The sequence below is a fragment of the Scylla paramamosain genome, unplaced genomic scaffold (genome assembly GCF_035594125.1).
Source record: "Scylla paramamosain isolate STU-SP2022 unplaced genomic scaffold, ASM3559412v1 Contig2, whole genome shotgun sequence".
Taxonomy (NCBI): Eukaryota; Metazoa; Arthropoda; class Malacostraca; order Decapoda; family Portunidae; genus Scylla; species Scylla paramamosain.
Genome location: NW_026973667.1, coordinates 4,432,273 through 4,444,431, shown reverse-complemented (window position 1 = coordinate 4,444,431; position 12,159 = coordinate 4,432,273). Strand labels below are relative to the sequence as shown.

General features: G+C 43.7%; 1 protein-coding gene across 1 annotated transcript in view; it reads left to right on the top strand.

Moving 5' to 3' along the window:
* Positions 1–12,159, top strand: part of LOC135096068 (zinc finger protein 665-like) — a 32,387-nt gene that overhangs the window by 16,917 nt on the left and 3,311 nt on the right. The window lies entirely within an intron of this gene.

Below are 12,159 nucleotides of genomic sequence, written 5' to 3'. Positions count from 1 at the left end.
GTCTTGCGTGCACTGGGTGTGCCTGAGCCGTCGTGCAGACGCTGGGGCACGGCCGTGGCAGTCTTCGGCAAGCACGGGCGTCTGGCGTGGTGGTGTAAGAATGCGCGTCGTGTCTTCTGTATCAGTTAGGAAGAGCAGGGGACCCAGCACAGAGCCCTGGGGCCCCCTGCCGTGCACCTTCACTCTGCTGGACGCTGCTGCATGTACTATTGTGCCTCTACATGCTGCACCTGCTGGAGGTGTTTCAGCGGTACAAGGACTGTGGCGAGGGTGACACAGGCAGAATTCTCAGGATACAAAAAGACATGTTATCAATGTCTGTCGTATTTCTCTATTCATTCCTTTCTTCTCTTCTGTGCATACTAATGTTATCAATCTCATATTTCTTTATTCACTTGTTTCTTCTCTTCTCTCTATACAAGTGTTATCAGTCAATCGGCCTCAGTTCTTTATTTTACTTTACTGGCCAAGAACACATTACGTTGTACAGTCTTGGCGTTACAATGTTAACACTTACGGAAGAAAAAATAAATAAAATATAATAAATACATTATATATATATATATATATATATATATATATATATATATATATATATATATATATATATATATATATATATATATATATATATATATATATATAGCCGGGGAAATTGAATGCATAAAAAAAATATTTAAAAAAAATAGGAAAGAAGTAAACAAAAAACTAGTGAATTAATTTGACAGTTTAAAAACCCTGACACACACACACACACACACACACATACGAGTTCAGCATTTTCATCACCCTGGCACACAGTAGCAGGTTGTCTCATTGGCACTGAACTAACAGGGATGCACATTGTCTCCAGGGACTCCTTCACTGCCTCAATACTCCTTCCATTGCTACAGCTGGCACACCATGCACATTGTCTCCAGGGACTCCTTCACTGCCTCAATACTCCTTCCATTGCTACAGCTGGCACGCCATGCACATTGTCTCCAGGGACTCCTTCACTGCCTCAATACTCCTTCCATTGGTACACCTGGCACGCCATGCACATTGTCTCCAGGGACTCCTTCACTGCCTCAATACTCCTTCCATTGGTACACCTGGCACGCCATGCACATTGTCTCCAGGTAGCGTGGTTTTGCCACCCGGTGACACTGGCTTTTCTTATTATTATTTAGTTATTTTCTTTTATGTAAGAGGGCTGTTGGAAAAGGACAACAAAAAAATTGAATAAAAAAGCCAACTTAATGCCAGTTCCTGTAGAGGAGCCAAATGAAATGAGAATAATGAAAATAGATAAAACGATGTCTTGAGCCTCCCCCTCGTCGAAAGACTTGAAGCCATTGGAAGGAGGAAATGCAGAAGCAGGCAGGGAGTCCCAGCGTTTACCTGAGAAAGGGAAGAATGAACGAGAACACTGGTTAACTCTTGGTGTTGTCTCTGCCTGCCCTCTCACCCTCCCCCTTCACGCACACGACCACCGCAAGCCTTTCACGACATTCCAGGGTGGCCTGTGCACTCTGCCGCCTTCTCTCATGACAGAGCTGCCTACATCTATCTTTTCTCCTCGTACATTCCTCTCCTTCCTATACACAAAGACTCCTGCTCCTCCTCCTCCTCCTCCATCCTGAACGTTCTGTGCCTTTCCAATCACCTGCTCACCACCATGCACGTGCACGCCCTCCTTTGAATGTCTCGCTCGCCATCATCATCACCATCACCACCGGCATCATGACCACGGGCACAGCTGGCAGCAGTGAAGGAGCAAAGATGAGGGCGCAGTGATGCAGGGCCAGTCATCACCAAACAAGCACACAGACAACACGGTTGGTGACACAACAGGATGGTGAGGAACACGAGGGCAACCTTTCCCTTCCAGGACAAGAACATGAGGAGGAAAGTCACCACCACGACAATTACACAGAAACTGTTAGCTGCTACACTTGTGTGCTCCCTCACCTGGAGAGAGAGAGAGAGAGAGAGAGAGAGAGAGAGAGAGAGAGAGGCAAAGAAGGTGCCAGACTTAACCTAACCTAACGTGTGGATGACAAAAAGAAACAGAAACACAACACTTGAGGCAAGGAGAGAGAGGGGCTGCCTCACTACAATATATTCCTGTAGCTGAGGCCCTGTATACTACACCTGGTGAATACACAAACACTTGAGGCAAGGAGAGAGAGGGGCTGCCTCACTACAATATATTCCTGTAGCTGAGGCCCTGTATACTACACCTGGTGAATACACAAACACTTGAGGCAAGGAGAGAGAGGGGCTGCCTCACTACAATATATTCCTGTAGCTGAGGCCCTGTATACTACACCTGGTGAATACACAAACACTTGAGGCAAGGAGAGAGAGGGGCTGCCTCACTACAATATATTCCTGTAGCTGAGGCCCTGTATACTACACCTGGTGAATACACAAACACTTGAGGCAAGGAGAGAGAGGGGCTGCCTCACTACAATATATTCCTGTAGCTGAGGCCCTGTATACTACACCTGGTGAATACACAAACACTTGAGGCAAGGAGAGAGAGGGGCTGCCTCACTACAATATATTCCTGTAGCTGAGGCCCTGTATACTACACCTGGTGAATACACAAACACTTGAGGCAAGGAGAGAGAGGGGCTGCCTCACTACAATATATTCCTGTAGCTGAGGCCCTGTATACTACACCTGGTGAATACACAAACAAAGGTTTACTGCACACACACATTTATTGAAAGTCACACCTGCACTGCCAACAAAACAAATGCTGGGGCCATGACTCCCCCACACCACCACCACCACCACCACCACCACACAAAACTGCTGAGGCCATGACTCCCTCACAGCACACACAGGCACGGCCACCACCACCACCACAGGTACAGGTGTGGCCCCATGTGTCCACACACCACCACCTCAGAAGTGGATCTTCATGTGCCTGGCAATCTCAGCCTTTGTCATGAAACACTTGCCACAAACATCACACTCGAACTCCCTCACCCCAGTGTGTCTGAAGGCGTGTTCATTGAGACGAGAAATGGTAGGAAATCTTTTCCCACACTCATCACACTCATAATTTCTAACACCACTGTGTGTCCGCCACTGTGTGTCAGGGTGTGTGTGGTGAGGTTAGACTTTTGGGTAAATTTCTTCCCACACTCATCACACTCATAATTTCTAACACCACTGTGTGTCAGGGTGTGTGTGGTGAGGTGAGACTTGTGGGTAAATTTCTTCCCACACTCATCACACTCATAATTTCTAACACCACTGTGTGTCAGGGTGTGTGTGGTGAGGTGAGACTTGTGGGTAAATTTCTTCCCACACTCATCACACTCATAATTTCTAACACCACTGTGTGTCAGGGTGTGGTACTTAAGGCCTTGTCTGGATACAAAAGTTTTGTCACACTGCTGGCACTCAAACTTGCTCTCTCCTCTGTGGACAGAGCTGCCTGCCTCCAGGTGATTCTTGCCACCACACCTGTGCCTCCCCACACCTGAGGCTGGCTGCTGCTGCTGCTGCTGCTGCTGTTGCTGCCGCTGCCGGCCGCTCATGCTGCTGCCCGGCCTCACGACCTCCACCGCAGCACCACTCCCGCCAGCACACGCCGCGTCCAGTCCTGCAGGGACCCTCGGGGAGGCCAGACAGCCGTCAGTGCCAGGCAGGGCGGCGGCCTGGATGCTGGCCTGGTCTGTGGAGCAGGGAAGAGTGGCAGCCATTACAAACTGTACCCACGTCTCAGAAAGAGCCATTTCTGCAAGCACTGACCAACGTGATGCCGTCTTTGTCACTTGTGGGACGGGTCAAGTCACAAACCCTTCAGTAATTATCAACTATACACACACACACACACACACACACACACACACACACACACACAGAGACATACTCACAATAGGGGCAAGAATGGTACAGCCTCAGGAGTGAACCAGGGACATCCAAGCACAGTGCAGCACAGCGGTGCACAGGTCTCCCCTCTCTCTCACAGCAAGTGCCTGGAAGAGTGCATCACCTTGGATCAATGGTTCTTAACCCTTGGGTCACAGCCCAAAGTTGGGTCACCCACCCACACTTCACTGGGTCATCAAGGACACAAACACAGTTTTTCCCCAGTATACTTGTTCAAAATGTTATCAGAGTATTAATGCTGTGTACAAAATACTTACTGTTCAAAATGTTATCACAGTATTAATGCTGTGTACAGAATACTTACTGTTCAAAATGTTATCACAGTATTAATGCTGTGTACAGAATACCTAACTCATTAACATCTAAGGCTAACCAAATCATGCACACAGACAATTTAACTGAGGTGGAGAGAGAGAGAGAGAGAGAGAGAGAGAGAGAGAGAGAGAGAGAGAGAGAGAGAGAGAGAGAGAGAGAGAGAGAGAGAGAGAGAGAGAGAGAGAGAGAGAGAGAGAGAGAAAGTCACATTTATCCCCGGCCTTTCAACATAATTTGAATTTAAAGTGAGTGTTTGTGGGAACTGTCATTCCAACAGCAAGGTTAGTGGTGATGGGAATGAATTAAATTAGAGGGTAACAATCCACCGCAACAAGTGGATCCAGCAACGAGGATCCGGGTGGAGCAGATTCACCACTCCGGAGAAAAGCGACATCATTCCGCTCAACCTCCACCTTACAGGCCTAACCAAACTAGCTAACTTAACCTAATTAAAATAGCTAACCTAACCTAACCAAACCTAACCTAACCAAACCTAACCAAGACTAACTTAACCTAACCAAACTAACTTAACCAAACCTAACTTAACTTAACCTAAATAACCCAACCTGACTAAATTAAGCCAAATAAAACCTAACCAAACTAATTTAACCTAACTAAACTACCTAACCTAACCTAACCAAACGTAACTTAACCAAACCTAACCACACTAACCAAACTAAACTAACTAACTAAAGTCACCTAACCTAACTGGCAAGGCAGAGAAATGAATTAGAAGTGGTCACCTTGTTTCTCTTCACAAAATGTGGCGGTGCGCTGGAAATAATGGCAGCAACAGACAGACTTCTTCCTCGCACTAACTCAAATATTTCAAATTGAGCGCTTCTCCCTCCTCAGGATGAAGTAAAGCGCTGTCATTGGCTAAATTAATCCTTCATGTTTTAATTGGCCAGCAGCTGCATTCTCAAACAAAGGAACCAATCACCGTGAACAATTTCACGCTTGCCAACAGATGTGACATACACACGCACGAACGAACACCCCCTCACCAGGGTAGACCAGTGCCCTTCTCTGATAAGAAGGGTAAGGAAAGCCACGTTAATACTGGGGAAACAGTAAAATACCGTAAGGTTTGGCGCACCTGCAGATCCGCGCTGCCCTTACATTCATCTGAAATAACCTCTACCTGTCTATTCATATGTCAAGAAAGGGTAGCCATCCAGGTGAGTCAAGCAGGTGAGTGAGTCCAAACATCTCCCGTCTTTTCCTCTTTCCGCAACTTCCTCCCTCCGTGGGGAAATAAGAAAAGTTTGTTGTCCCGTCCCGGAAGTTCTCCCTAAACACACCGCTCCCTCCCCTTCTGTTCCTTGTGGTGGTAACAGCGTCCATTCTTGCCATTTTAAGGCAATTTTTGGCCAGACACACTCACCTTGACTTCCTTTTCCTCACTTCTAGTAATTTTGGTGTGGGCGCCGCGTTCATGTGAATTTTGGTGTTTTTTGGTCAATGTTTACACATACAACTTCAAATCTTCCTTCAGGACGCCATGAGATTCTGTTAGGCTCGTAGAGTTCAGAACTGCCAGATTGTTTTGGCCATATTATCGTAAAACACAGGTTGAAATTTTTGTACTTCTGGTAAAATTGTCGTACATATGTAATTATTCCAAATATTATGCAAAACTGCCACTTTCCAAATACAGCAGAATTTAGGTTTTATATATATATATATATATATATATATATATATATATATATATATATATATATATATATATATATATATATATATATATATATATATATATATATATATATATATATATATATATATATATATAGAATTACAGTCATTTCGCCCACATATCAATTCGCCAACAAGTCAATTCGCCCACAGAGACGTCGCATCTTGATCTTGATCTTGATGGTACACGTGGCACAGGATCACTCCTGAGCCAGGTCTTTGGATCGGCAACTCCTGTAGAAGGAGAAAAAAAAAAAAAAAAAAAGATAAACGAACAGCATCCTCTATCCTAATTGTTCATACACCTGACACGCCACATTCTCTCCAGAAACTCTTTCACCGCCTCAATCATCCTTTCATTCGCCTCTCTACACAGTCCCAGCAACAACACCATCCACTCTTTTCCCGTCTTCTCCACTCTTTCATTCCTATCATGCCCTAACTCAGTCAGTATCACTTGCATCATCTCATTCCTGTCTCTGGCATACTGCACACACTCCAGCACCACATGTTCCACCGTCTCATCCTCTCCCATGTCACACATCTGGCACACTTTGCTGCGGGACTCAGTCCACCTGTAACTCCTTGCATTCACATCCATACACTGTGCCCTCGCTCGGAAGAGAAGATCACCGCCCAGGCTTCCATCATACCACCTTTCATACCTCCGGGCCTCTTTCTCCTTGTACCATTCCAGGGTCTTCTTTCTTTCCATCTCATTCTTCCATTCATTCAATCCCACACATTTCACTTCTTTGTCTCATTCTTCCATTTTCTCACATCCCATTCGGCTCCCACTCTGCCTCCTCTTGTTACCACCCATTCACGCTCATTTTGATTCCTACCAGCCATTCTTATCGCCCACACAACTTGCAATCCATTCCTGTCTGTCATTCTCATGCATCTCTTCCTCCATTTGCTTCCACTTTCATTCCACAGGTACACCTTCCTTGCTATTCTTGCATCATCCATTCTCTCAAGCCTAATCTTGTACCTAAGTGTGGCTTTTGTCAGTCTTTCTCTGAAGGTGCTCCATCCCATGTCACCTCTCAAGGCTTCAACTGCAGTGAGCGTTTTGATACCAGATAGCGCCAGAATTTTTTATTCTCGCCGGAAAATAAATACTTTTTGGGGCAAGGTTTTACAAGCTTACAAAGGTGTATCGTTGCACAGTAATGCATCTGAATTTTAAGTCAATTAATTTCGTGATAACTGACAGCACATGACATTGTTTGAGCCTCTATTCATAATTTCAGATGATATTCTTAAAAGAGCCTATAAGTGTATCAAGGCAGGCAATCTGTAATTTTCTACTGACCTCAATGGAAGTATACTAATATATACTTGCATTTTCATGTACTAAACAACAGGCAAATCCATTTAATGTAAATAAAATATAATTTTGTATCAGAGACTTTATTTTTGCGGTACGATCACTATCCTCGGGTACTTGGGCAGCGAGCAAACCAAAACACAGGACCACGCTTACTCGACTACCCTGCACAATGGACACATCACCGCCACAATCATGGACTACAGCGGAATTAAGAAAATTCCAGAAAGAACGAGCTATACCCTATTCTGGATATAGTAAAGCAAAGTAAAGGCCTTTGTATCGGCAGAACTGAGAGGCTATTGTTTACACTTTACACTCCTTTCTAACGGCACGCGGCGCTTTCTTTAACTGAAGAATCATGATCAAGATGAGTACGTCGTACGTCCGCCAGCGGTGCTGTTCTTTTTTTTATTTCACTGATTACTTTCATATACAGGACGTGTCAGTGATATCTGATATTTTTCAACATTCCCAGATAAAATGCACAAGCCGAAATCAACATCCTTTTATTTTTACTGTTCATACTTACTTAAAAAAAATCATTACCTATTTTTAGTTTTATCTTATAATTCAATTAACAAAGCCTTATCATACACCAGTAAGTATGAATATTAAAATTAAGGGTTATGTTTTTAATTTTAGATACACTTGTGCAGCAATTCATGCAGTACTTTTCCTGCACATCGATTTCAAATTTAGCTAAGACACCCCTTTGCCCCAGGAAATCGGAGACAATTAAAAATGCTGGCGCTGATAGGTATCTACCAGCCTCACTGCGACGTCTCACCCACAGGTCAATTCGCAGTAGACACCTGCCGAAACGATAATTACTCCCAGTGAGGTCTAAAGCACTGTTCAGGGGGTGCTGTGAACTTATCATTAAACCCAGCTGTGACCTCACTGAACGTTTCCCTTTGTGTCTCACAACACAAGGGGGCGGTCACAGCCTGCCCTCTAAAGACAACTCTCTTCCTCCACACAAAACTACAAGCACCTAATAACACACACACCCTTCACTCAAAAATTTTAAAATCATGGCGACTCCTACACCAGCCTCGGAGTCCTCATCTGGGGAGGGGACCATAAATGTCCCCAGGTCGGACTACCTTTCCGTCGACGACCCTAAGTGTCTTGACACCCCCCTCAACTTTTTCTTCATTAACTTCTGCAACATTCGCGGTCTAAGATCTAATTTTCAATCTGTAGAACACCACCTCTCCTCTTCTAAACCTCATCTTCTTTTCCTCACTGAAACTCAGATGTCTGAGGCAACTGAGAGTAGCCCCTTTTCTGTTCCCTCCTACTTTCTCTATCCTCATTTTCGATCCAAAGCTGGATGCTGCGTTTATGTGCGCAATGACTTAACCTGCTCTCGTGCCCACGCTCTTGAATCTTCCGAGTTTTCCACCATCTGGCTACGACTACAGAGTCACTCTCATACTAAATTTATCTGTGCTGTATACCTCTCACCTAACTCCTCTAACTATAAGAAATTCTTTGACTCCAAAATGGAGCACATTCTGACCCTCTTCCCTTTTGCAGAGATCTCCATTCTTGGAGACTTCAATGTTCACCACCAGCTTTGACTTTCCTCTCCCTTCACTGACCATCCTGGTGAACTAGCCTACAACTTTGCTATCCTCCATGACCTAGAGCAATTGGTGCAACACCCTACTCGTATTCCTGACCGTCTTGGAGATACGCCCAACATTCTTGACCTTTTCCTGACCTCTAATCCTTCTGCTTATGCTGTCACCCTTTCTTCTCCGTTGGGCTCCTCCGATCACAATCTCATATCTTTATCTTGTCCTATCACTATATATATATATATACGAGTATATATGTATATATATATATATATATATATATATATATATATATATATATATATATATATATATATATATATATATATATATATATATATATATATATATATATATATATATATATATTTTGCAATTTCTTCCCAGTTGAAATCCTTCCATTGGTACAGCTGGCACGCCATGCACATTGTCTCCAGGGACTCCTTCACTGCCTCAATACTCCTTCCATTGCTACAGCTGGCACGCCATGCACATTGTCTCCAGGGGCTCCTTCACTGCCTCAATACTCCTTCCATTGCTACAGCTGGCACGCCATGCACATTGTCTCCAGGGACTCCTTCACTGCCTCAATACTCCTTCCATTGCTACAGCTGGCACGCCATGCACATTGTCTCCAGGGACTCCTTCACTGCTTCAGTCATCCTTCCACTGGCAAAGGGCACTAAACATTAATGAAAGAAGGCCCACTTAATGGTCCTTTTATTACTAACTTTATATTTTGTTTAGCCTCACCTTATTAATTACAAGAAGCATTCCATCATCACCCAAAAATACTGAGGCCAGGGCGCACAGACACACACACACACGCACACACACACACACACATCATTCCTGAATTAAGCATTGGATTGGTTAAGTTTTTCAATGATAGGATATGCCACCATAAGAAATATAACAGTTGACCCATTGCATCCTTGTATACCATTCGTTATTTCAATACTACACATTTCTTTATCATCAAGGAATATTTTGGTGTTGTCCTCTGTATATACTTTAGCGATCAGGTCAATTAACTTTGGGTGTATCTTATATTTTAGCATTTCTCTGCTTATACCTGTCGAATGCCTTTGCAAAGTCTACTGATATTAATATAAGTGATCTGTATACAGTAATTTAGTATAAATAAATTGTCTGCTGCTCTTCTGTTTTCCGTATATGTATTTTGTTCTTCCATTAATATATCGTTTTATTGTAGATGTCTGCATTTTATTTATTCATTTTTATTTATTATTATTATTTTTTTTTATGATTCCTATTAATAATTTATCTGTGGTGTCTGTAAGGGCTATTGGACTCGCAGCTTTTATTGCTGGTTTTGCGTTTTTCTCCAGTAATTTAGTATTTCATGTTTTCCATGTATCCGGGATTATTGCTGCATCACTGACATCATTTAATGCTTGTACGAGAGTTGTTTTACATTTGAGGCGCGCGGCGCAACAACGACGTAACCGAGAAATGGAAGTTTCGAGAAAAACGCGCTCAAAGTTAAACACTGATTGCGCACAATAGGATACCCTTAAAAAAGTAAGTATTATACATCATTTGAAAGGTCTTGGGTAGTTTTGTTTGGGGATGTAGGTTTCGAAGTGATAGGCGACGATTTTGGGTGGATGACTTACGCGTTAATTAACGCGTATACCGTAGGTAATAATTTTTTTTCCCGATATTTTCATTTGTTAATAATGTGTTAGAGCCTATTACACATAGTATTAGGTGAAAGTTTCATGAAGATTGGTACATAAATAAATTTTTTATGAATTTTTTTTCCGAGCGTAAAAAATAAAACTTACTCATTACCGGCACATTATTACTCCTACCATAACTTTGACGTCCTGCTATGACTAACAGTGTGTAATGCTGATAATTTTATGTTTGTGCATGCATTCTGGTAAGTATTAATGGAAAGCCGCTATGTCAAGAACATTATGAAGAAACGAATTTTTTTTTTTTTTTTTTTTTTTTGTATTCAATGAATATAGTTGGCTCTCATCCTTTACACTGGCTTGAGACGGTTAAGTTGATTACCAGGATACGTCTGTTTGATCCTGGCAATGCCCTTAGCGGATTTACCAACCCTTTAAATCCCCCTTCAACCCACTAAGTCGGGTTGACTGGGGATTTAAAAAACTTACGTAAGGCTGGTGGCCACAGCAAGATGCTGTGACACTTTCGTCTGCACTCTAGTAGCCATAGTTGCGTAAAGAGTCACGAGAAAGGTAGCGTGCGTCTGTGCTCGGGCGTGTTAAAGGGCAGAGTGGATGAGCACATGGTGAGTGTGTTGTCACCATGGCAACGGCGCCGGTAAACATGGCAGCGGTGCTGTGATTGGCTCGCCCGCGCCGGGCGGCTGCAACCGCGCCGCTGATTGGCCATACGCACGTGAGGCTGGGAGGAGTAGGTTGCGTCGTTGTTGTACCGCTTTCGAGATGTTAGTCCAGAGAAATTTTCTCCGCACTACGCTCGACTTTGAGCCTTAGTACAGGTGCTTAGATGGTCGAATATGACTTGGCCGACATCACCACGAGACTTTTACACCCTTCTACCACACGGAGCAGGGAAAAACACGGTTACGTCGTTGTTGTACGTACGTCGTTGTTGTACCGCGCGCCTCATTTATCGTTGTGTGTCATAGCAATAAGGAGTTTCGTCTTAATTTCATTGGGTCCTGCTGCTTTTTCAGTCTTTGTCTTTTTTATCTGGTATTCTAACTCAATTTTACAATCTTCCATTGGTTTTATAGTGTTACAGCAGGGGTATGGGTGCGGGTGGCTGAACTGTTGCAGGTGGCAGCACTGGGAGTGGCGGGAAGAGAGAGACTGAAAGAAAGGAGACGCTTGGCCCGAGAGGAAGCCAGCGTGTGCCTGTCTGTTTGGAAGTGTTTCCCTGCCTGTTGAGTGTCTTGTTGAGTGCCTGTCGTGCCCTGGGAGACTTGTGGTGCCCCTGTGAACTTGTAAAGCAGTGTACTTGCGGAGGATTTGTCAATAAACCTAGGAAATAGTGCCCGTGTTTTCCCCTGTGCCCCGGCCTCGTGTGTGTGTGTGTGTGTGCCTTGTCCTGGCGTTCAGTGTGACTTATTTGAGGCCCCGCTGGTGTTGTTTCTCGACCCGTGCCCTTGTGGATAACACGCCCGCCCGGAGTGAAGGGTGGGCGCAACAATATCATCAGTGTTTATCGTGAATGCTGCATCCACGTGTTGTCTTGACTGATATGCTATTGTTCATTCATTATTATCTATATTAATTGATTTATTCTCATAATACTTCTTGAGTGCATTTACATATTCTTCTTTTATATTATTATTATTAT